Genomic DNA, 25,637 nt, shown 5'->3' with positions numbered 1-25,637 from the left:
AGTAGTAGTAGTAGTAGTAGTAGTAGCAGCAGTAGTAGTAGTAGCAGTAGTAGCAGTAGTAGTAGTAGTAGTAGTAGTAGTAGTAGTAGCAGTAGTAGTAGTAGTAGCAGTAGTAGCAGTAGTAGCAGTAGTAGTAGTAGTAGTAGTAGTAGTAGTAGCAGTAGTAGTAGTAGTAGTAGTAGTAATATCTTGTATCTTTTTTTTTTTCATTTATTTGAGCAAAATTTCCCCCAATACAGATATTATGTATATCATCTTATTGTCTGATAGTCAGGAAGTGCACTGTTAGCATGCTAGTTGTTCAGATTACTGTGACAGCAAAACAGTAAAACTCAATCACATCACATGACAATCAGTGTTGAAACTCCTGCACATCACGTCAGGTTTGTGAAGCTGTAGTGTAAAAACAGACCTGGAGTTGTGTTTTGTTTCAATCACACATGTTTGAGTAACACTTTATTATTAGTCTGTCTACATTTCCAAAGATCAAAATGCTCTGTTCCACCTTGTGATGTCATGAAGCGGCAGAGACAGGCAATTCCAGATCTGAAATCATCCAAATGATTCTAGTGAAGGTGTATGGAGTTTAAAAACACAGTGGAGCACTTCCTGTATCACCACATGACATCACAAGCTGGAACAGTGTTTTCTGTTTGAGAGAAAAAACTCAGTTTTGTGTGTTAAACATGTGAATGAAACAAAACAACTCCAGGTCTGTTTGTGAGGAAACAACATCATAACAGATCAGAAAATAACACAATATGGGCGACATATTCACTTCACAATTTTAAGATCATCACATTTATTTAAAATTTCCTCCTCTCTTAACTTTCAGAATTGTACTGCAAATCTATAGACCTTCATTTGTTTTACTCCTTATTTTAGTCCTAGTTTAGTCCTGGTTTAGTCCTGGTTTAAGCCCTGGTTTAGTCCAGGTTTTAGTCCTGGTTTTAGTCCTGGTTTAGTCCTGGTTTAGTCCTGGTTTTAGTCCTGGTTTTAGTCCTGGTTTACATCTGGTTTTAGTTCTAGTTTAGACCTGGTTTTAGTCCTGATTTTAGTCCTGGTTTAGACTTGGTTTTAGTCCTGGTTTAGTCCTGGTTTAGTCCTGGTTTTAGTCCTGGTTTTAGTCCTGGTTTACGTCTGGTTTTAGTTCTAGTTTAGACCTGGTTTTAGTCCTGATTTTAGTCCTGGTTTTAGTCCTGGTTTAGTTCTGGTTTTAGTTCTTGATTTAGTCCTGATTTTACTCCTGGTTTAGTCCTGCTTTAGTCCTGGTTTTAGCCCTGGTTTAGTCCTGGTTTAGTCCTGGTTTAGTCCTGTTTTAGTCCTGTTTTAGTCCTGATTTTAATCCTGGTTTTAGTCCTGATTTTAGTCCTGGTTTTAGTCCTGGTTTTAGTTCTGGTTTTAGTCCTGGTTTTAGTCCTGATTTTAGTCCTGGTTTAGACTTGGTTTTAGTCCTGGTTTAATCCTGGTTTAGTCCTGATTTTAGTCCCGGTTCAGACCTTTACGTAGTGACCCAAAACAACACAAGGTGAGTTTGATAAACCTGTAGAAGAAGAGAAGAGGAGGAGGAGGAGGAGAGAGGAGGAGGAGGAGAGGAGGAGGAGGAGAGAGGAGAGAGGAGGAGAGGAGGAGAGAAGGAGGAGAGGAGGAGGAGGAGGAGAGGAGAGGAGGAGGAGGAGGAGGAGGAGGAGGAGGAGGAGAGGAGGAGGGAGGAGGAGGAGGAGGAGAGGAGGAGGAGGAGGAGGAGGAGGAGGAGGAGGAGGAGAGAGGAGGAGGAGGAGGAGGAGGAGGAGAGGAGGAGGAGAGGAGGAGGAGGGAGGAGGAGAGGAGGAGGAGGAGGAGGAGGAGGAGGAGGAGGAGGAGGAGGAGGAGGAGAGAGGAGGAGGAGGAGGAGGAGGAGAGGAGGAGGAGGAGGAGGAGGAGGAGGAGAGAGGAGGAGGAGGAGGAGGAGGAGGAGGAGGAGGAGGAGGAGGAGGAGGAGGAGAGAGGAGAGAGGAGAGGAGGAGGAGGAGGAGGAGAGGAGGAGAGGAGAGAGAGGAGGAGGAGGAGGAGGAGGAGAGGAGGAGGAGGAGGAGAGAGGAGGAGAGGAGAGAGGAGGAGGAGAGGAGGAGGAGGAGGAGGAGAGAAGGAGGAGAGAGGAGGAGGAGGAGAGAGGAGGAGAGAGGAGGAGGAGAGGAGGAGGAGGAGGAGAGAGGAGAGAGAGGAGGAGGAGGAGGAGGAGGAGGAGGAGGAGGAGGAGGAGGAGGAGAGGAGGAGGAGAGGAGGAGGAGAGAGAGAGAGGAGGAGAGGAGGAGGAGGAGGAGGAGGAGGAGGAGGAGGAGGAGAGGGAGGAGAGGAGGAGGAGGAGGAGGAGAGGAGGAGGAGAGAGGAGGAGAGAGGAGGAGGAGAGGAGGAGGAGGAGGAGAGAGGAGGAGAGAGGAGGAGAGGAGGAGAGAGGAGGAGGAGGAGAAGGAGGAGGAGGAGAGAGGAGGAGGAGAGAGGAGGAGGAGGAGGAGAGAGGAGGAGAGAGGAGGAGAGAGGAGGAGGAGGAGAGGAGGAGAGAGGAGGAGGAGGAGGAGGAGAGGAGGAGAGGAGAGAGGAGGAGGAGGAGGAGGAGGAGAGAGGAGGAGGAGGAGGAGAGGAGGAGGAGGAGGAGAGAGAGAGGAGGAGAGGAGGAGGAGGAGAGAGGAGGAGGAGAGAGGAGGAGGAGAGAGGAGGAGGAGGAGGAGGAGAGAGGAGGAGGAGGAGAGAGGAGAGGAGGAGAGAGAGAGGAGGAGAGAGGAGGAGGAGGAGGAGGAGGAGGAGAGAGAGAGAGAGGAGGAGGAGGAGGAGAGGAGGAGGAGGAGGAGAGAGGAGGAGGAGAGAGGAGCCTGTGCAGAGTAACCGAGCCTCCTCCCCGTCCGTCACTGCTGCTCTATATTTCATGACAGGAGCAGGTTACACTGGCCCTGCACGTGTTTGGAGAGAGCAGGGGGGGCACGAGACGAGAAAAGACGACTCAAATGGATGTTCTCGAGGATGACTGATTTGGGGAGTGTCTTAAAGGTCTTAAAGGTGCACTGTGTAACTTTTATGCCTGGAAAGTTCCACAATTTGGCGTTTAACTGATTAACTTACACTGCGTTTAATCAGTACCAAGTGTTATTTTACTGCTCAAAAATACCTTAAAGAATGTATTCTTACTGTGAGTGGGCTCGCCTCTCCACAGTTCTGACCCCGCCTGCTTGTCGCCATGGAGATAGAGATGTTTAATTTACTGTAAAATATTCTAGGCAAAGTAATTTAACGTTCAGATAGAGTAGAAGACAAGCAGGTGGCGGCACATTTAAGTGAAAATGTTTAGACTGTATTGAGCCGAAGCCAAAATAAACAAGCTGACAGATTGACTTAAAGCTGCACTGCGTAACTTTTCTGGTCAAGGGTAAACACTAGAGCCCGACCGATATGGATTTTGCTGCGGCCGATATGAAACCGATATAATGGAAGTTGGAGCTGCTGATAGCCGATATAATCACCGATATATTTAGTGATGTAAAAATTCACTGTAAATGTTGAATTGTTTAAAAAACTTAGGTTTGGCTCTGGTGGATTTTTAAATTGGGTTTATTTAGGCAACATTTATTGTTATTCTGCCTCTTTACATCATATTTACAGACAGTAGTTCGGCTTAATGGCATTTTTGCATCACATTCTAGACACTAGTGATGGGTATTCCAGTTCTTTTTAGAGAACCGGCTCTTTTGGCTCGGCTCACTAAAAGCTGCTGGTTCTTTTGGCTCCCAAGTGGCTCTTCAGATTGTTTTGTTGCAAGCAGGACTAAAGCACGTCTAAAGCAGGACTGAATCAGGACTGAACCAGGTCTAAACCAGGACTGAAAAAGGACTAAACCGGGACTTATTTATTTTATGCTAAACTACAGTCAAATATGCTCGTTTTTTTTTATTTTTTATCCTATGTACACGCAAATTTCTCAAAGTTTCGTTTTCAGACGCTGCCGCTGTCAAACCACGAGTCTGCACGCGGCGTGAAGAGAAAAAAAGTGAGAGAAAGAGAAAACACGGCTCCCAGTGTCATTAGCATAAATATACACACACTGCAACCGCTGAACTGATCACCAGGACTACACCAGGACAGGACCAGGTCTAAACCAAGACTAAACCAGGACTAAACCAGGACCAAACCAGGTCTAAACCAGGACCAATCCAGGTCTAAACCAGGTCTAAACCAGGTCTAAACCAGTGTCATTAGCCTAAATATACACAGACCACAACCGCTGAGCCAATCACCAGGATTATACTAGGGCAGGATCAGGTTTTAACTAGGACTAAACCAGGACTTAACCAGGTCTAAACCAGGTCTGAACCAGGTTTAAACCAGGACTTAACCAGGTCTAAACCAGGACTGAACCAGGTCTGAACCAGGTTTAAACCAGGACTGAACCAGGACTGAACCAGGTTTAAACCAGGAGCACAGCCGTGGAGCAAATCACCTGCTGGTTTTATGTAATAAAACACTAAAGTCTCTCTCTCAACCTGGTCTGCCATCGTTTTGGAAAATGACACATGTTTCCAGGGCAACGGCCGCCCTGGACACACATCAGGTATTTTTCCTCCGTTCGTCGTTCATTTGATTCACCTGACCTGCCCGTGTGTAATCACTACCCGCCCGAATACCCGCCCGGAAAATTCAGAACGTCAAAACCCGCCCGTTCCCAGTGCAGGACTTTGACTGAAGGGCCCTCGACCAGAAAAAAGTACACAGTGCACTTTTACACCTATTTTAGTGAAAACTCTAATTCAGATTTCGTACAGACTTCGATAAAACTCAGAGGAATCGGTTTTTGCGTTTGTGGAGAGGGAATGACCAATCAGAATCAAATATTAATCAAACCAAATCACACTTTTGCATACGACAACAAACAGTTTAGAATTAAAAGAAACTATATCACGCACAAAAAACCCTTCAAAGGTTCATTATCCTGTGCAGATAATAAAAACAATATCTAATGTCATGTGACTCTGTGGTTAAGTGGAGCTGCTTTGACGTTTGAATGACAGTAAATGAAACTCGACTCAAAGGGGCTGGGGGTTTCTGAGCGTGCGACGGAGGGCCAGGCCAGTATCATGTTTTCAATCTTAGGGTGATCCCTAAAACAATATAAGGTTACCACAACCCAATACCTGCGAGTATGTACAGCCTTCTTATCCTACAGCGACACTCGCACGCGCTCGGTACACGCGCACACGTAAACACGACTGGGTAATAAATATTTGGTATTTCAAACTCTGTCTTCGCAAATATGAAACCAAAATGGAGTTGAATGTGAAGTGTTTTTAAATCTCATCTTATGATCCACTTTTATTCTCTGGCTTTTAACACCGCGGTGAGTTGTGTGGTCCTCTTTTATTACCTGCGCCAAGGAGGTTATGTTTTTGCCGGCGTTTGTCTGTTTGTTTGTTTGTTTGTTTGTCTGTTAGCAACATAACTCAAAAAGTTATGGACCGATTTTGATGAAATTTTCAGGATTTGTTGGAAATGTGAAAAGGAAGAACTGATTTCATTTTGGGGGTGATCCGGAAGAAATCCTGGATTCTGGATCACTTTGAAATTTTAGTTAACATTGTGGTAAATGGGGCCAAAAATTTAGTTTCTCAATATCTCGGTTAATTATTGACCAAACCCCATGAAATTTGACTCAGGGATGGACAATGGGATCCTCTTTCATATTCCAAAGGCTGATCCGGATCTGATCCAGAAGACTGATTTTATCGCAATTTATATAAAAAATGGGGGTAGTCCTTGGCGGAGGTCTGCGCTCTCTGAGTGCTTTTCTAGTTTATTTATATGTTTTTACCTTTTTATTATTTATTGGCATCCTTGGTCTTATTTGATTTTACTAGTTTTATCATCTTAACGAGGATTAGTGGAGTTAAACAGAGCTTTATTTTATATTTCTATTGGATATGTTTTATGTGTTTTGTGCAGCACTTGGGAAACTGTTTTGTTGATGAAATGTGCTATAGAAATAAAGTGGACTGGATTAGAAGTAAAATAAACAAAAGATGCAATCGGTTACTACTAGGAGTGTATTGATATCCAAGTCTCAGGAAACGATATCGTCACAGTACGATATTTATTGCGATATCGTGGGAAAGCTCACGATATGATGGAGAGGCTCACGATTAGGGATGTAACAATATCCAAATCTCTCTATACGATATTTTCACAATATACGTCTCACGATACGATATTTATTGCGATATTTTGTGGAGGCTAAGAAAACTGTTAATATGCTACTACTTCCTCTATAAATGCCTTGACAAGACTTAAAGGGCCCATCTCATGCAAAATAACTCTTTTCACATTGTATCTTCTGCACATAAACAAGCACAATTTGGGTTTTGGAACATCCATTACACAATAGTTATGAAATCTTACTGATTTCTTGGAGGCGTCACAGACCAGGAACTACGAAAGGCCGACTATCGCTCACCCCCCCGCCCGTCCTGAGAAGCGCGTTCTGCTACGTCAAACGCGTCATAGGTGAATCTGCCGCGTCGTCGTTGTAGCAGCTTTAGTTCGTTGTGACGTGGGAGGGTGGCAGAACTTCACTACAATTTGTAAAAAAATTAAATAAAAAAAAACGCCAAATCAATCTAAAAACCACTTCAGCGACATATACAAGGCCCACACATCACTCTTAGAAGGTAAAAAGCTCTGAAAAGTAGATTTTGCATGAAGTATGACCCTTTAATCCAAAGAACTAAGACTTAAAAGTGCTTAGAACTGTTATTTCTTCTTGTAGTCTGCACTGAAATGGAGCAAAGGATCATGGTCTATGTAGTTCTCTGTCTTTTTTTGCACCATAACTCTTAATTTAAGCAAAGACACTTGTAATTCGATATACTGTGATGGTCCACGATATTATTGTGAGAACTTTGACGATACGATATCACAGTATTTCGATTATTGTTACATTCCTAGTTACTACAAAACTGCGTACTCCTACAGGTCAGATCTGTGGAGAGGCAACCCTGCTCACAGTCAGAATGTAAGTGAATAAATGTAACGTAGAGCTGTTTAATTCCAGGCAGAGCAATGACATATCCATAGAAATAAACAAAAAACTAGGACCCCCAACCAAAAAAGTTACACAGTGCACCTTTAAGTATTAGAATTTACACATTTTTAATAATTCAGTTGTTCAGCTTCAGGGTGATCCCTCTTCAGTCTAAAGTTACAGCACCTTACACCTATAGACAGTTTCAGCGTAAAGCTCTGGGCCTGTCACATGTCATCTGAACGTTTAATAAATTATCGATGAAGCCAGGGTTGTCAAAAGGATCGAACACTAAACACTAATCGATGTGAAAACTAGTATCGAAACTGGATACTCACTTGAGCAGGTTTTGATACTAAAAAAAGTCACATTCACAGCACAGAAATGAAGCTTCCCTGAATGTTTTTAGAATGATCTTGATCTTGAAGTACAAGAGCACACAGACTAGTATATGCCCATGAACCACTATGGAATTTACCTGGACCGCTGAGGGATTACACTAGGGCTGAACGATTTTAAGAAAAAGTTGAATTGTGATTTTTCTGGCAGATATTGTGATTTTGATTTCATCCATGATTTTTTCAGATCCAAGTTTTAGTGCACATGAACATTTGCAAACATCACAGAAACTTACATCGTACCAGAGTCCTGCACTGACGATTTGACGCTGGACTGTTTGCATTTGTTTACAGTTTACAGAAATGAAACTTGTGGCCACACCGGCTTGTAAAAGCCTGATCCCATCAGATCTCAGAAGATAAGCAAGGCCAGGCCTGGTTAGTACTTGCATGGGAAACCCCTGGGAAAATCAGGTGCCACAGTCGTAAAAAAAAACTGTTGTTGGGTCCTTAGGCAAGACACCACCCATTGCCTGATATGAATCTGGTGTGTACATGATGGTGTTGGTGGTTGGAGGGACTGATGGCGCCAATTGGCATGGCAGCCACGCTTGTGTCAGTCTGCCCCAGCTCAGCTGTGGCTACAAGAGTAGCTTGCCACCACTGGGTACAGAGTGACTGAATAATACTGACTAATGCTCTGTAAAGTGTCTTTGTGACAAATGTCTGTGAAAAGCGCTATTTAAATTAAAAAATAAATAAACTTAAAACCTCATGGTTAATTTGCATAAACTATAAGCGCTGAAAAAAAACAGCTCACTCCTTGTGTCCTGATGCGGTTCAGCTTCTGTCGGACTAAAGGAATATGAGTGTTCTTTCTGTGACAGAGGGATGTTCTGCTGATGGTGAGTCTGTTCTGTGCTTCTATCGCGTTGGAGATGGTTCATGTTAAACTTTACATGGACACCAGGTTTAAATCCTCGCCTGCTAGTGTTGTGGTGATGAAATACTTCTCAGCGCATAGACCCAAGACAGAGACCACAGCCCATCGAGACCAAATTGAGACCATCTCTTGAAATGTTCGACTTTTATTTGTATTTTACGATTATTTTGGCTCATATATAATATATCATTTTAAAAACATTAGAGGTGTGCAAAAATATCGGAATATCGATATATCGTATTGTTTAATGTGATGATACAGTATCGATATCGTGGGCTTCTGTATCGATATATCACAAAGAGTATTTTTACGTGTGTTTTACTAAATTATTTTGTTACATCGCTACAGTTTTGTTGCTTGTGGAGTGAAAGGAAACTCATTTATGCAACACATTTGACATTTTGACTCTGTTTTGAGGATTAAAATGTTTGTTTCATATGAATTTTGCAAAAGAAGTGGTTTAACAAAGACTTTTAGTATCACAGCCATGATTTAGCCTTTATTTTTTATTGAACTGTATCGAATCGATTTGAAATATATCATATCAAATCGAAAGTGCGCTGTATCGAGATATGTATCGTATCGGCAACTTCTTAATGATACCCAGCCCTAAAAAACATTATATATATCAATGTATTTATAAATCTATCTCCATTTTATCACTTGTCGAGTGTCAGACCTCAAGACCGAGACAAGACCGAGTCCAAACGTGGTCGAGTCTGAGACGAGACCAAGACCGCAAAAAAATGCTCTCGAGTACTACGACACTACACAATGCACCTTAAACTTAGTGTGTTATTCTTCTGTGTTACTTTTTCTTCTTTCATTTTGTTTTGACGCTAACAGCCCGTACTTGTGTCTGATTGGCTGCCTGTTGACCACGCCCACAGAAACCGGTTGAGGGAGGATCTGGATCGTATTCGTAAACTACTGGAAAAGGGTTTGGTTTTAGCTGAATTTGTAACAGGACTGGAAATCACCAATACTCGGAACTATTATGACTAACTATTATGGGAATATTAAGAACAGATCTAGGACAATTAATTACTAGTGTTGTCACGGTGATGATAAAAAAACACTCCTTCTTTAGACTATTTTAACATTTAAGAGCTGCACTGTGTAACTTTTCTGGTGGAGAGTCTGTCAAATTTCTTTGCTTTTCTCCGTGGAGATGTTATTGCTTTGCCTGGAATGTTTCACAGTGTGGCATTAAACCTTCCTATCTTTATGGAGACCAAATCAGACCAAGTGACAGGGCAGATCTGTGGAGAGGCGACCCCGCTCACAGTCAGAATGTCTGTTTTTCTAGGTATTTTTGAGCTATAAAACCACCTGTGATTGAGTAAAATGTAAAGTAGAGCTGTTTAAAGTCACACTGTGGGGCATTGACATCTCCATAGAAACAAGCAGGTGACGGACCAACCAGAAAGTTACATAGTGCACCTTTAAAGCAGCACTAAGTAACTTTCTGGAGTTTTTTTTTTTTTATATATAACAATGACAATAAAATCTCTTGAATCTTGTACCATTCCTGTTAGAGGTCTGCACGGGACAGAATTTTCGCTGCCGCCCGCACCCGCAAAGAATTGTAATTTTTATTCTTGCATCTGCGTCCCGCTCCCGCCCGCAAATCCCGCAAGATGGGGACGTTCGCTTTTTTAAGCTCTAAACACGGAGAAGCGGAAAAGGAATGGTCTAAAATGTGCGCGAGATTAGACCACGTCCGCAAGTTTCGGCTGCTTAAAATGTTTTTATTAACGGCAAATAAAATATCCAGCACAAACTATGTACGATAGGCAAACATTAATCATTTGTATATTTATTTTACACTCATATTTAGTTTGCGGGACTGCAGTTTATCATCCCACCCACCCGCCTGTGCCCGGATTGATCTTTAAAAATGTGTCCCGCGCCGCACTGTTTTGCGTCGGGTTTCACGAGGTTGCAGGACTCTAATTCCTGTAAATAGAGTTATAACGTCACTTCGGGAACATTCTCCACGTTTTTGTTTTTTGCCTGTTACAGTTAAAGCTATAAAGTCTCGTGCTGTGGCTTTAAAATTGACACGACACCTAATAACGGCTTTGACCTGCTTTATGGTTCATTAAGTGAGTCAAAGTTGTATGACAGGTTTGAATGAATCCCACATTTTGACCTAATTTGGTGAGATAATATCCGCTCTAAATATAAGTTTTACACTGATCAAGAAGCAATTTGTGAAGAAAAATCGGGTGAAAATAAATCACATGAAGAGGAGAGTTAAATTTTAGTGTAGAGTGTTGGTCACATCAGGGAAAACTTCATCTAAAAATCATGCACAGTTTTGATACATGAAACATATATTTTCAGATACTTAAAAGATCCATTGTGCAATTTTTCTTCATGGACATGTTATTGCTTTGTCTGGAATGTTTCACAGTATGGCATTAAACCTTTCTATCTTCATGTAGACGAAAGCAGCCCATATTACAGGTCAGATCTGTGGAGAGGCGACCCCGCTCACAGTCAGAATCTTGTTTTTCTAGGGATTTTTGAGCTATAAAACCACCTGGAATTAAATAAATGTAAGGTTGAGCTGTTTAAAGTCACACTATGGGACATTTCAGGCAGAGAAATGATATATCCACAGAAAAAAGCAGGTGATGATATAGTGCAACTTTAAAGCAACACTACGTATGGTTTCACTTAGTGGAAACTGTCTGACCTCGCAGCATTAGGATTCGTTCGCTCGACAGTACGCGGGGACTTTTTTTATTTAACCAATCGCTGCTATTTGGTCGTGACGTATGTAATGCGCCGCTAACGGGGATAACTGGTATATTACCATATTTTCCGCACTGTTAGGCGCTCTGGATTATAAAGCGCACTGTCATTAAATGGTCTATTTTCGAACTTTTTTCACAAATAAACCGCACCGGACTTTAAAGGAAACACAACAGTGTGATGGGTGAGTGGTTTTGTTTGTTTGTGGCGTTCACGGTGACTCTGGGCTTTGTTCAGTTGTGGCGTGTAGGGAGGTGCTGTCTGGGACCAACGGATTGTCGGCGTGTTCGCAGTGACTCAGTTGTTCAGTCGTGTCTAGAAGTGGCACATCGCGCTCGCTTTTTCGGTTCGTTCCTCCGTTCCGTTCCTCGTCGGCGTGGAGTGATGAGTGTGTCTGTGGGTGTGTTTCTCTGTGCGGTCGCTGTCTGCTCCGTGTGTGTTTTGCATGAGTGGATTCGTGTATGGGGCGCTCTGGATTGTGGGGCGCGCAGTCGTTTTTTGATGGGGTTGGAGGCTTAAGTGCGCGTCTAATAGTAAGCTAAAAATACAGTAAGCTTTTCCCAAATCCTGTAGGAAGAAGGACAATAACGTCTTTCCCCTTGATAAAATTCACCAAACATTCTCTTTGTTCCAGCTTTAAATCCTCGATCTCGAGAATCGTTGCCAACACAGAATGTCTGTCTCTTCACTGATTGGCTGGCGCTCAAACTTGCACTTCTGGGGTTCTTGGAAACCGTCTAGTGTATTCCGATTCCTGATCTAGTCGCTGGAGATAAATGAAATTGAGCGGAGGCACTAGGCGACGCCAGCCTGGCTAGTAACTTTCTGGAGGTGGAGTTTGTTTTTTTATAACAATATAATAAATAAACAATATAATAAATAATAATAATGAAAAAAGAAAGCAACACTTAAGTAATTTGTTGGTATCTATGATCAGTCACAGAGCTCAAATCTCATTGTAGTACAGAAAAACAACAAAACTTTCCCCACTAGTACAAAAAAAGTACCCATGACAAGTCTTGACAAATGTTCAATCTGTCCTGTATTGAAGGATGGAGTAATTATCGAGACAGGTCTAAAGAAAACTATAATTATTTTCTCTTGTTTACGTAATTGCAGCTTTTGTGATTTTATAATTGTGCCAACTCTATTTGTTATTTATGTTTGATTACCGAATGTTGTGCAACCCGAGTTTAAAGGGCCGATTAGGCAATTTTCTGATTTATGTTATAATGATTTTTCCTCATCAAAAACAGACCTGGAGTTGTGTTTTGTTTCACACGTTTAACACACAAACTCTGCAAATTTAGGCTGAGTTCTTCTCTCAAACTTAAAACACTGATGAGTAAACAACATTATAACATACCTTAAAGCTCACAAGAGTCAATTTTGCGTAATATAAGACCTTTAACTCTTTCCCCCATTTGACGACGCTCCTTGTATCACTAAAGACGTGATCTGACGACCATTAGAAACGGTTCAGATTTTTCACATTTAAACAGAGACTGTGATAGGTGGAGCCACTACAACCCACACTAGGCTGACCAATAGGATTCAAGGATATGTTTTTGCCGATTTTTTCTGAAGTTAATCGAAGTAGTGACGATTGTAGCTTCCGGAAAAAACACAGCACAAAACTGTGCACCGAGATTGCGGCGCACAGTTTTACAAATAATGAGGAGCGGACGTATTTTATGGATAAGTTTAGAGAAAGTGACTTTTATAGATTTCAAAGTGATGATGAAGTTGATTATAAAGAGGAAAACAGCGATAGTGACAGACTTTCAGAGAGTGAAACTTATGAAGGTGAGAATGTCGCTGATGCGTCTGTGTGGAGTCCTGCGATATCCCAACAAACTATCCGGGCTTTATACTCGATTATGAACCAAAATTGCCCCAAAATCTGGATGTTGCTCAGGTTAGTCCTTTGAAATATTTCAGTCTTTTTTTTTCCAAGATGACATGTATGACAGAATTGTTACAGCAACAAACGTTTATACGAGAAAGCAACCAAGATGACAAATACTGGACACCCACTGACGAGGAAGAGTTTTATTATTATATTATAATAAGCTAAATAAGTTGAATAAGTTAAATGGAAAAAACGAATTAGGTCCACACAGGTAAAAACAGGTGCACACTTGGCTAAACTGTATCTGGTGATATGAAATCTGTTTAAATACTTTGACAAATATATATATATATATTTTTTTTAATGAATATAGTACTCAGAACATGCAGATATCAGATGCTGAATGTACCGTATTTTTCAGACTATAAGTTGCACTTTTTTTCATGGTTTGGGTGTTTCCTGTGACTTATACTCCGGTGCGCCTTTCATATTAAAATTTTCAGACCGACAGCCGTGAGAGGCTCTAGGCTCATGGGTCAGTATCTAGTACTACTTTTACTCCTGTACTACTGTCACTTCGCACTCTACTGTGAATGTCTCCTGTAGAAAAAGCCGCTGTCTCACTGCAAATAGTGAAATATTCAGATGAAAACAGTAATCGAGCAGCAGAAAGAAAGTTTGGAGTGAGCGAGAAACTTGTGATTGACTGGCGGAAAGCGCGGATGGAGAACACAGCTTCACGGTAACTGGGAGGGTGCGCCACGTAACTTTCCTGGAAGTCACTGGATGAACTGACAAAGCCTGAACTTCAATGACACCGAAACCATCCTGTCTGGATTCAGAAAGGCCGGAATAATTCTAACAGAGGAGGAAATGACGCTCTGTTTACGGTTTATCTCCGTAGGTCGCACAGAAGTGACACTGATGATGAAGAATTTATTGGATTTAGTGATTTCGCGTGAGATCGTGAGTTTGGTAAACTTATGTTCTGTTGTTTATGCTATAATTATCTGAAGAATTGTTCATATGTTACGTTAACGCCTATTAACACCTGTTCAGTCTGTTGTTCTCTGTTCTGTTGTTATTACTAGAACTTGCCTTTCAAGATAAAATGTCGGTTCCTGATCTGAACATTTCCCCAAAAAGTGTGACTTATATATGTTTTTTTCTTCTTCATTGCGCATTTTTTGGCTGGTGCGACTTATTACTCCGGCGCAACTTATAGTCCGAAAAATACGGTATTTTTTTTTTTTCGATTTTGCACCTGACCAGGTAAACTCTCATGTTCTGTGAGCTGTTGTATACCAGTAAATGAGTTGAATCACATTTAAACATCCATAAATTAATAGTTCAGAGTCTAAAGTTTCCAGAGACACCAAATATGTCTGTGTTTCAATAAAGCTCATGAGTGTAAAAATCATTTATAATCACTGGTAGATTTTCTTTTATGCAGTTATGCTCTATGGTTTGCTCTAGTCATATGTGTCTGGGTTGTTTCTCGTAGGCGTCCAAGAGGGAAAGAGTTAAAGCGTCGAGTTGAGTTTGTTTTCTCCTCCTCCGTATTATAAACAGTATAATTTGAACATACCTCTTTTCAGGCGTCGCGGTTCACTGGAGGACAGACTTGTAGCCAAATTAGGGCAGGGCTCAGGAGCTGCACGAGATTTGAAAAACAAAAGAGAAAAAGAGACGGTCAAGGCCAGCCTGAACCACAAACCCATAATAACATCTGCAAAAAAAAAAAAAAAAAAAAACGTGGAGGAGAGACAACATCTAATCAGAGAACGGCGCGGTGGTTTCTGGGGACTTCCAACGGGCCGCTGGTGGTTTCCTTTAAGTGAGGTAACATAACAAATACAAAAATGTTATCTGGAAAGTGCAGTTGCTTCTAACGCAGCAGGATATGAGAAAGAAAAATGCCACACTTCATAACCCTGCTCGACGTTTGGATGTTTAAAGTCACAGTATGTCACTTTTTAGCCCAGCGATAAAAGTATTTTCCAGCAAAAAAACAAACTTAACTCAAACTCACCGCCCAAAACAAAACAAAAATGCGTTTCTCTGAGCAGGCTCGCGTCTCCGTAAACCTGGCCTCCTCCTCGTTTCCATGGAAATGCATAACGTAAAACATAACTCCATGGAGAATGTTTCAAAGTGTGTGGGTTTTTTTTTAAGCTCTATTCAAATCGCAATGTTCAATTTAAATGCAAAAATATCTTTCATTTACAACTGTATTTTTTGTATACATTTCTGGGACTAAATAGAAGCGCCCAGTTATGAAAAATATAAAAATGTGATATAAAATACAGATTTAAAACTTCTACAGGGGTTTTAACGTTTGAGAGACTGAAGTAAGAGCTGTTTAAACTATAAGAATCTCATGCTTTTCAGAACATGTTTGAACTACAAAACTACAGAACTACAGAAGTACATAAGTATAGAAGTACAGAAGTATAAAAGTACAGAACTACAGATGTAAAGAACTACAAAATACAGAACTACAAAACTACAGAAGTACATAAGTATAGAAGTACAGAAGTATAAAAGTACAGAACTACAGATGTAAAGAACTACAAAATACAGAACTACAAAACTACAAAGTACAAAACTACAGAAGTACAGAAGTAAAGAACTACAAAACAACAGAACTACAAAAGTACAGAACTACAAAGTACAAAACTACAGAACTACAAAGTACAAAACTACAGAACTACAAAGTACAAAACTACAGAACTACAGAAGTACATAAGTATAGAAGTACAGAAGTATAAAAGTACAGAACTACAGATGTAAAGAACTACAAAATACAGAACTACAAAGTACAAAACTACAGAGCTATTGAGTACAAAACTACAAAATACAGAACTAAAAAAGTACAGAACTACAAAACAATAGAACTACAAAACTACAGAACTACAGAACCACAGAACTAGAAAGTACAAAACTACAGAACTACAGAACCACAGAACTAGAAAGTACAAAACTGCAGAACTACAAAGTACAAAACTACAGAACTACAAAATACAGCGCTACAAAGTACAAAACTACAAAATAAAAAACTACAAAAGTACAGAACTACAGACCTACAGAGCTACAAACCACAAAAATACAGAACCACAGAACTACATAGTACAAAAATACAGAACTACAAAGTACAAAACTACAGAACTACAGAGCTACAAAAGTACACAACTACACAGTGCAAAACTACAGAAGTACAGCGGTTTTTCTGTATTAAATTTTACTGCGGGGAAAATAAAAACAGATTTTGTTCTTTGCAGACGACTTTCTATTAACTAAATTAAATAAAATAATTGCACCATATCAAAGTGCAATTTCAATTCAACTGTGACCAGGACTAGACCAGGACTAGACCAGGACTAGACCGGGACTAGATCAGGACTAGATCAGGACTCGAGTGGGTCCCAGTTGTACTTGAGCTTATGTCAGATGTCAGATACAGTGATGTAACTCCAATGCAGCTGGTGATGTAACTCACTGCACCGACTGCACCAGACACAGAATCATCTGACAACACAACAAGAGAGAGAGAGAGAGAGGAAGAGAGGAGAGGAGGAGAGAGGAGAGGAGGAGAGAGGGAAGGAGACCGGAGGGGAGGAGAGGAAAGAGGAGAGAGGAGAGAGAGAGGAGAGAGGAGAGGAGAGAGGAGAGGAAAGAGGAGAGAGGGAGAGAGGGAGTAGGAGAGGAGGAGAGAAAAGGAGAGAGGAGAGACAAGAGAGGAAAGGAGAGAGGGTACAAGAGGCGAGAAAAGAAGAGAGGAGAGAGGAGAAAGGAGAGGAGAAGGGGAGAAGAGAGGAAAGGAGAGGAGGAGAGGAGACACATAATGAAGAAAAAAGAGGTAAAAGAGAGAGAGGAAGGGGTGAGGGGAAGAGAATAGAGGGAGAGATGGAGGAGAGGAGATAAAAGAGATAGAGGAGGGAGAGGAGAGAGGAGAAAGGAGAGAGGGAGAGACGAGAGGAGAGGAGAGAGGACGGGAAGAGAGAGGAGAGGGGGGAGGAAAGGAGAGAGGGAGAGAGGAGAGAAAGTGAGGGGAGAGGAATGGAGAGAGGAAAGAGGGATAGAGGAGAGGAAGGTAGAGAGGAGAGAGAAGAGGAGAAGAAAGGAGAGAGGAGAGGAGAGGAAAGGGGAGAGGAGGAGAAAAGAGAGGGAGAGGGGAGAGGAAAAGAGAGAGAGGAGGAGAAAAGAGAGGGAGTTCGGAGCGGGAGAGGAGAGACGGAAAGAGGAGAGGAAAGAGAGAGAGAGGAGAGGAAAGGAAAGGAGAGAGGAGGAGAGGAGCATGAGAGGGGAGGATAGAGGAAGAGATGGAGGAGAGAGAAGAGGGTGAAGACAGTGAAAGAGAGACGGCGGGAGAGACACAGAGAGAGAGAGAGAGAGAGAAGAGAGAGAAAGTGGAGGAGAAATAAATGAACAATGAAGACAAAGGAGGAAAGGACAGAGGAGACAAGAATGAAGAGAGAAAAGAGAGAGAAGAGGAACAGAGAACAAAGGAGGAGAAGAGCAGAGCCTGCAGACAATCTCCATGTGGACGCTTCAGTTCCAGTCTGTCACACTCTGCAGTCACTTCAGTCTGACGGAGCTCGAGGGTTTAACAAAACGCACAAAGCAAATACACAAAAACTCGACGCACACACGAAATATAACTCAGATTTGACAGGAGATTATTTCATTGTGTTTTTCTGCTCAAAACGTCGTCACTGTCGGTCTTATTCTGCGTAAAAGTCACTAACCTTGTAGTTTAGACTTCGACGAACAAGTTGTAAATGTGATTCTTGTTTTATTTTCAGTTATTTTATCCGTTCAGATTCCAGTTTTCTACCAAATTTATGACGTGCATTGTGAGCCAAATCTCAAATTTAAAACATAAATTGAAAAAAACGAATCAGAATCGCAATTGCGGTCAAAAAAAATTGTTCTTGTATTTTCCTTTCCCAACAAATGTTTTCAGTTTTCAGCCTGTAATGTTCCACAGTATCAGTAAAAAACATACAGTATCTAATATCTCCGTGGAAACAAGGTGAGGCCCCTGAGTCAAGTTACAGGTCGGATCTGTGAAGAGACGAAGTCAGAACGCACGTTTGTCGAGGTATTTTCGAGCAACTGTAAATGACTAAATACAAAAAAAATACAAGTTTAATCTTTATCACGATATGCATCTCTCGGTACGATATTTATTGCGATATTTTAAAAAGGCTGATATAATTGTAGATGATTTTGTGCTTTTAAAATACCTTGACAAGATTTTGATGTGAATTATTTCCATCATAATCCCAAAAATTCAAGTAAAAAACATGTTTCTCCATGTTGTCTGCGCTGAAATGAATCATGGGATATGTAGTTCCTGATGTTTATAAGCTGTTTCTACTATAAAACCATATATAATGTCAATTTAGGCAATGGATTGTAAGAATAACGACCTTGAATTTAGTAATGTTGTGTTATAATAAACATATTGGGGGGTCAGATTATTATAGCCATAGGTTTCCCCTTTTAACTACTCAACTGATCAGCCCTGTCTATTTTAACAAGATTCCAAATCATTATACATCATTTTGATTACCTAATGAATTAATAACTACTTATCTCATTTTCAGTAAACATTTAAGTAATTTTTAACATTCAAAAGTTATAATCGACATAAAAAATGCATCTGAGTTCTTCAAAAAACACTTTTAAATACATCAATATGTTTTAATTTGCAGATATAGTATTAATATTCAAAGTTTTTCTATACAATTCAACTTCTTTATCAATAAAATATAGATTTTCATAGGGGGGGTCAACATACCATACAGGATTCTGACCCCGGGGTCACGTCACGGGGTCACGTTTCTACTATAAACCCATGTATTTAAGCAAAGGAACTTGAAAATTCGATATATTGTGACAGCCCACGATATTATTGTGAGACTTTTAGTGACACAATATCACGATATTTTGGTTATTGTTACATCATTAACACATATTATACCTTTGTTTCCTCATCGAAAACATAACCGCGGTCGTGTTGTGTTTCATTCACACATGTTTAACTCACAAACGTCGCATATTTAGGCTGAGTTCTTCTCTCAGAAACAGAAAACGCTTTTGATTTCTGTTTCTGAATGTCATGTGGTAATACAGGAAGTGCTCCACTGTGTTTTTAAACTCCATACGGTTCCACTAGAATCATTTGGACTATTTCAGCCTTGGAATTGCCAATCTCTACTATGGCTGGGTATCTTTAAGAAGCTGCCGATACGATACATACCTCGATACAGTGAGCTCTCAATTCGATACCATATATTTCAAATCGATTCCATAAAGTTCAATAAAAATAAAGGCTAAGTCATGGGTGTGATACTAAAAGTGTTTGTTAAACCGCTTCTTGTGCAAAGTTCATATGAACCACGCCCATTTTAATCACCAAAACTGTGAAAGTGTCAAATGTGTCGCATGAAGGAGTTTCCTTCCACTGAACAAGCGACAAAACTGTAGCTCTGAAACAAAATTATTTAGTAACATAAACCAAAAAAAAACACTCTTGGCGATATATCGATACAGCAGCCCACGATATCGATACTGTATTTTCACATTAAACGATATTTCAGCATTTTTCCACAGCCCTAATCTCTACTAAACAAAAAGTTAAATGAGCTGTTAACCTGAAAACTACCTCTTCGTGACATCACAAGGTGGAGCAGAGCATTTTGAGCTTTGGAGATGTAAAAAGAGTAACAATAAACGATAAACATAACCATACATAAACTCTGCGCACCTCCACTAGAATCATTTCATTTCAGCTCTAGAATTTGAACTAAAAATAAAAAAGCAGCTGTAAACATGAATATAATCCCGCTTCTGTGACATCACAAGGTGGAGCAGAGCGTTTTGAGCTTTGGAGATGTAAACAGAGTAATAATAAACACGTGTGAATGAAACAAAAACACAACTCCAGGTCTGTTTTTGATGACGTAACAACTTTATAACATGACGTAATGCTCACAAGAGTCAAGTTTGTGTACTGTAGGACCTTTAAATCATTTTACAAAACACACAACTATGAGAACTATCACAAGAATTAAAGCAGTAGTACTAGTAGTAGTAGCAGTAGTAGTAGTAGACTTCATACTTGGCTGTAATTCAACTTCACACTTGGCCATAATTCAACTTCACATCCTACATGGTCGTTCTTATGTTGATAATCCAGTCAATGCAGTTTGTCCTGATGCATATCCTGTTACATAAAGAGACGGTTATGGGAATTCGGGTTCAAAATTTCTTGCCAGATTTGTCTAAGTTATTGCGTTAATATTTCTGATTATGTAATATTACGTAAAATTGAGTCTTGTTATATTTAAGTCATGTTATAATGTTGTTACGTCATCAAAAACAGACCTAAGTTGTGTTTTGTTTCACTCACGCATGTCTGAGTAACGCTTTATTATTAGTTTGTCTACATCTCCAAAGCTCAAAACGCTCTGTTCCACTTTGTGATGTCACAGAAGCGGTTATAGTAGTAGTAGAAGTAGTATTATATTCATGTTTACAGCTACTTTTTTACCTTTAGTTCAGTAAAAATCGCAAATTCCAGGGCTGAAATGAGCCAAATGATTCCAGTGAAGGTGGGCGGGGTTTAAAAACACAGTGGAGCGCGTCTTGTATCACCACATGACATCACAAGGTGGAAAAACAAGGAGTGATTTCAGTTTGAGAGAAGAAATCTACAGGCCTAAATATGCAAGGTTTGGTTGCGTGTTGCACTTCTCCGCAGACCTGACCCGCAGCTCATCTGCTTGTCTGCATGGAGAACGAACGAGATTAAAGTCACACTGTGGAACATTCTCAGCAAAGTGAGCGATAAAATCTCCATGGAGACAAGCAAGTGTCAGACGCCAAAAACCAGAAACCAGAAACGTTACATATATTGCACCAAGTTTAAATGTGTATTGTGTAACTTTTCTGGTTGAGGGATCCGTCACCTGCTTGTTTCTATGGATACGCCACTGCTCTGCCTGAAATGTTCCACAGTGTGACTTTAAACAGCTCTATTTTACGTTTATTTATTCAGTTACGGGTGGTTTTATAGCTCGAAAATACCCAGAAAAACAGACATTCTGACTGTGAGCGGGGTCGCCTCTCCGCAGATCTGGCCTGTAACTTGGTCCGGTTTGGTCTCCACGGAGATAGAAAGGTTTAAAACCATACTGTGAAACATTCCAGACAAAGCAATAACGATTCCATGGAGAAAAAAGAGCATTTGACTGACCTTCCAGCAGAAAAATTACACAAAGCACATTCGAGATAGTCCATTTTCACACCGTATTTTTTAAATCTATACACTTTTTTTGATTTTATGATTTTTTTCTGAGCTGTAACTTCAAAATTCTCTAAAATACTGACGCGTTTTGTCTTTATACTGGTCCAATTTTCTCCAAAAGAGCCCTCTCATTCTTCTCCTCGACAGCGCACTGCATAATCACCTTTCGAAATCTCATTAAGGCCCTTGAATCGAAATGAACTACTCCAATATATTGATTTTTTTTTTTTTACCAGACAGGCAGTGGAACAGACAAACCAGGCAGAAAAACAGGATAGAATCTACAGACCGAAAGCAGGACTGGCAACCCCGGCTAAAAATACATCACCACTCACCCTTACATCATCAAACATCAAAACAAGGATTCACACCGACTTTGAACAACAGAGATTACATAAATTGTCCCGTATAATTCACAATCAATAAATATTTCGATAAGGTTCTCAAACGTAGAAACTAGAATCGAAACTAGATACTCATTGGAGCGGGTATTGATACTAAAAAAGTCACATAAACCGGTGTGAGATCGTATTTTACCCCCATAGTTTATCAACACACCGCTATAGTAAAGTGACCCCCCCTGTAGGATTTTGACTCCTCTTACTTTTTTCTTTAGTAGTTACTTCTTATCTGATCATTATTTCTCATGTAATTTACTTTTATTATATATTTCTACATATTCACTTTCTTTTAAGGTATTTTAAGGAATGTTTTGATGGATAACGACTTGGTATTTTGTGTAAATATTGTTTAAATTGCATATACATCGCAATTTTGTCACTTTTTATATTGTGTTTTACATTGTTATGGTTTTTAGTTTGTTGTGTTCAGATAATCCTTAATCATAATGTCAATTTAGGCAACGGTTTGTAAGAATAACGACCTTGAATTTAGTCATGTTGTGTTATAATAAACATATTGGGGGGTCAGATTACTATAATCATAAGTATCTCCTATTTAACTACTCAATTGATCAGCCCTGTCTGTTTTAACAAGATTCCAAATCATTATACATCACTTTTTTTTGATTACCTAACGAATTAATAACTATTTATCTCATTTTCAGTAAACATTTAAGTCATTTTTAACATTCAAAAGTTATAATCGATGTAAAAAATGCATCTGAGTTCTTCAAAAAACACTTTTAAATATGTCAGTGTTTTAATTTGCAGATATAGTATTAATATTCAAGGTTTTTCTATAGAATTCAAGTTCTTTATTAATAAAATATAGTTTTTCATAGGGGGGGTCAATATATTTCTATGGGGGGATCAATATACCATAATAGGATTCTGACCCCGGGGTGAAAATACTATATGGTATGTTGACCCCTGGGGTCACCTCAAAATCCTACCCCACACCGGACCTGGACCACACAAATATAAGACCACATGGGAAAAGAAAAGAAAGTACTAAGATTTAATGTTGAAAATCACATTCTATTGTCTAAATAAATAAAGTTTTTTATTATTGTTGTGGAATCGGTGTTGAGTATCGAGTAGGGGCGTGCAAAAATACAGAAATATCGATATATCGTGTCGTTTAATGTGATGATACAGTATCGATATCGTGGGCTGCTGTATCGATATATCGCCAAGTGTGTGTTTTGGTGTATTTTACTAAATAATTTTGTTACAGCTACAGTTTTGTTGCTTGTTTAGTGGAAGGAAACTTGTTTATGTGACACATTTGACATTTTCACTGTTTAAAATGTTTGTTTTTCATATGAACTTTGCACAAAAAGTGGTTTAACAAACACTTTTAGTATCACAGTCACGATTTAGCCCTTATTTTTCATTGAACAGTATCGAATCGATTTGAAATATATCGTATTGAATCGTATCGAGTCGAAAGCTCACTGTATCGAGCAACTTCTAAATGATACCCAGCCCTAGTATCGAGTCTATTCCTTAGTATCGAAATCAAGTTTAAAATTTTTTAATCGTGATTCTTGACAACACTATAGTAGTATTTATTAGTTTTGTTTTCCACAAGTTTATACTGACTATTTTATTTATTACAGTGTATATTTGGACTATAAATGCCACATATTACTGTCTCTACTGATTCAAAAACACTGATTACAAACTAAATATAGATTGTAGATATGTTATTGACAATACAACAAGTAAAAAAAAGCGTTTGTCTCACCATTTCGTGTTCATTTTGGTTTTAGAATAGACTATAGTTGTATAAGTATAATATTGTTGAAACATTAAACATAAAAGGAATCAATGAAAAGGAGCAGAAAGAATCATATCGAATCGAAAACTCACTGTATCAAGATATGTATCGTATCGGCAGCTTCTGAATGATACCCAGTCCTAGTATCGAAATCAAGTTTTACATTTTTTTATCACGACAACACTATAATAGTATAGTTTTGTTTTCCACAAGTTTACACTACAAACAAATCATTATTTCATTTAATACAGTGTATGTTTGGACTATAAATGCCACATATTATTGTCTCTACTGACTCAAAAACACTGATTACAAATTAAATATAGACATGTTCATGACAATATAACAAGTAAAAAAAGCATTTGTTTAACCATTTTGTGTTCATTTTGGTTTTAAAATAGACTATCCGGGATCACTGTTTACTCTCTGTATAAAATATTAAGTGTTTAATACACAGATAGAAATACAAAGTTGTCACGCAGGTCTAGCTTACATCATATGATTTCATTAATTTGATTCATGTGTTTATCTAATTCATAAAGTATAATATTGTTGTAACATTAAACATACAAGAAATGAATGAAAAGGAGCAGAAAGAAGAGTATTTTTTGATGTTATCTGCATCCTTTTCTTTTTTCCTGACAATATATTAACACGAATAGTTACTTTGCACACTATATTACATACATTGCATGGCTGGTTGCATTAATAAAAGAGTAATAAATAGAGAATAAGAGACAATTCATGCTAAAATACTGGGAATATATAATAGGAATATAATAAAATATATATAAATTAAATATAATAAAAATACTGGGAATGTATAATAGGAATATAATAAAAAAATATATATAAATAAAATATATAATAAAATATAAAAAATACTGGGGATATATAATAGAAATATAGTAAAATATATAATAATAAAATATAATAAAAATACTGTGAATATAAAATAGGAATATAATAAAAAAATATAAAAATAAAATATAATAAAAATACTGTGAATATATAATAGGAATATAATAAAAATATATATAAATAAAATATAATAAAAATACTGGGAATATATAATAGGAATGTAATAACTAATTTGAGTAAAACTAGAAATGTAAACAGACACAAAGACAAGGCATTGGATGTTTTATGCACTTAAGTGACTTGCCTTGCATTGTGGCGAGCAAATCTATAAAAACAACGCAATTCCTGAGATAAAATGTTAAGTTATTCTAATGCAACAACAATGTTTTATACTATTAGAAACCCTTCGTGCATTGGCTGTCTCACTGTATGTGTCAGTGGCTAATCTTGTCACTAGCTCGCTCTTTTGCTCGTTGTAATCCACAGATTTACGTCCGTGCGTTGGTTTTAAAATCGTAAAATGTGCTTAAAGTTTTGTGTTTGCAGCCCAGGCGTAAATTGGTGTCATAAAAATTCACAATCTGCTGCAGTAAGCTCGTTTTTAGGGGGAGCTACCGGTGGTACAAAAGAGACGCACAGCTGTCCCGGACACTTACCGCATTTTCTGTAAAAAACACGCCGCGATTATGCGCTGAAATCTTACCTGCGCAAGATCCGGGTCCTGCCGCTTTATAAACACGCTAATTTATTGATTCTGATGTGTTAAAATGTCCCAAAAACGTGCGGGTTTCAGTGCGTTGTCAAGAGGAGATGTCCACGGTCAGGCTCGTCTGTGTAAAAATACAACTTCAGATCGTGCGCCGTAATGGACAGTGTAAACGCGCAAACAAGATCTTAGTTTTTTGTTTTGTTTTTTTTTCTTCCTTAGATTCAGACAAACTATTGAGCCACAAGGCGAATTATTTGGACATAGTAGCTCACACATCATAATATAGTATAATAAAAAAAGAGAAAAAATGTAAATACTACTAACAAATTCTAAATAAGAAGCAAAAAAAGAGCAAGAAACAGGTATAAAACAAGACGTAATTATGTAAAAGTAAATGGACAAGTCAAAATAAAAATCGAAAAATAAAAATAAATTATAAAATCTCATGGACAGGACACAGGAAGTATTATTTGTTACATAAGGGTGAGTTGTTGTACACTTGTAGGGAGTATTATCTATATACATATATATAATACTCCCTACAACTTTATAACAACTCACCCTTATGTAACAACAGATAATACTCCCTACAACTGTACCTTACAACTCAACCTTATCTGTTATAGAAGAG

At 39.0% G+C, this 25,637-nt stretch overlaps 1 protein-coding gene and 1 pseudogene across 1 annotated transcript in view; one reads left to right on the top strand and one right to left on the bottom strand.

Annotated features, from left to right (window-relative positions):
- Positions 1–25,138, bottom strand: part of LOC110160006 (protein PHTF2) — a 135,625-nt gene extending 110,487 nt beyond the window's left edge. The window contains 2 exon segments of the mRNA XM_055154166.1: positions 14,524–14,589; positions 25,001–25,138. The gene's annotated coding sequence lies outside the window, so the exon portion shown is untranslated.
- On the top strand, positions 7,746–7,863 carry LOC129409070 (5S ribosomal RNA; annotated as a pseudogene).
- Positions 25,139–25,637: the final 499 nt, after the last annotated feature.

Source organism: Boleophthalmus pectinirostris, unplaced genomic scaffold (assembly GCF_026225935.1).
Source record: "Boleophthalmus pectinirostris isolate CB_2022bp ecotype Guang Dong unplaced genomic scaffold, ASM2622593v1 HiC_scaffold_18, whole genome shotgun sequence".
Lineage (NCBI taxonomy): Eukaryota > Metazoa > Chordata > Actinopteri > Gobiiformes > Gobiidae > Boleophthalmus > Boleophthalmus pectinirostris.
Note: the sequence above shows the minus strand (reverse complement) of the source record. Positions and strands in the feature narration are given on the sequence as shown.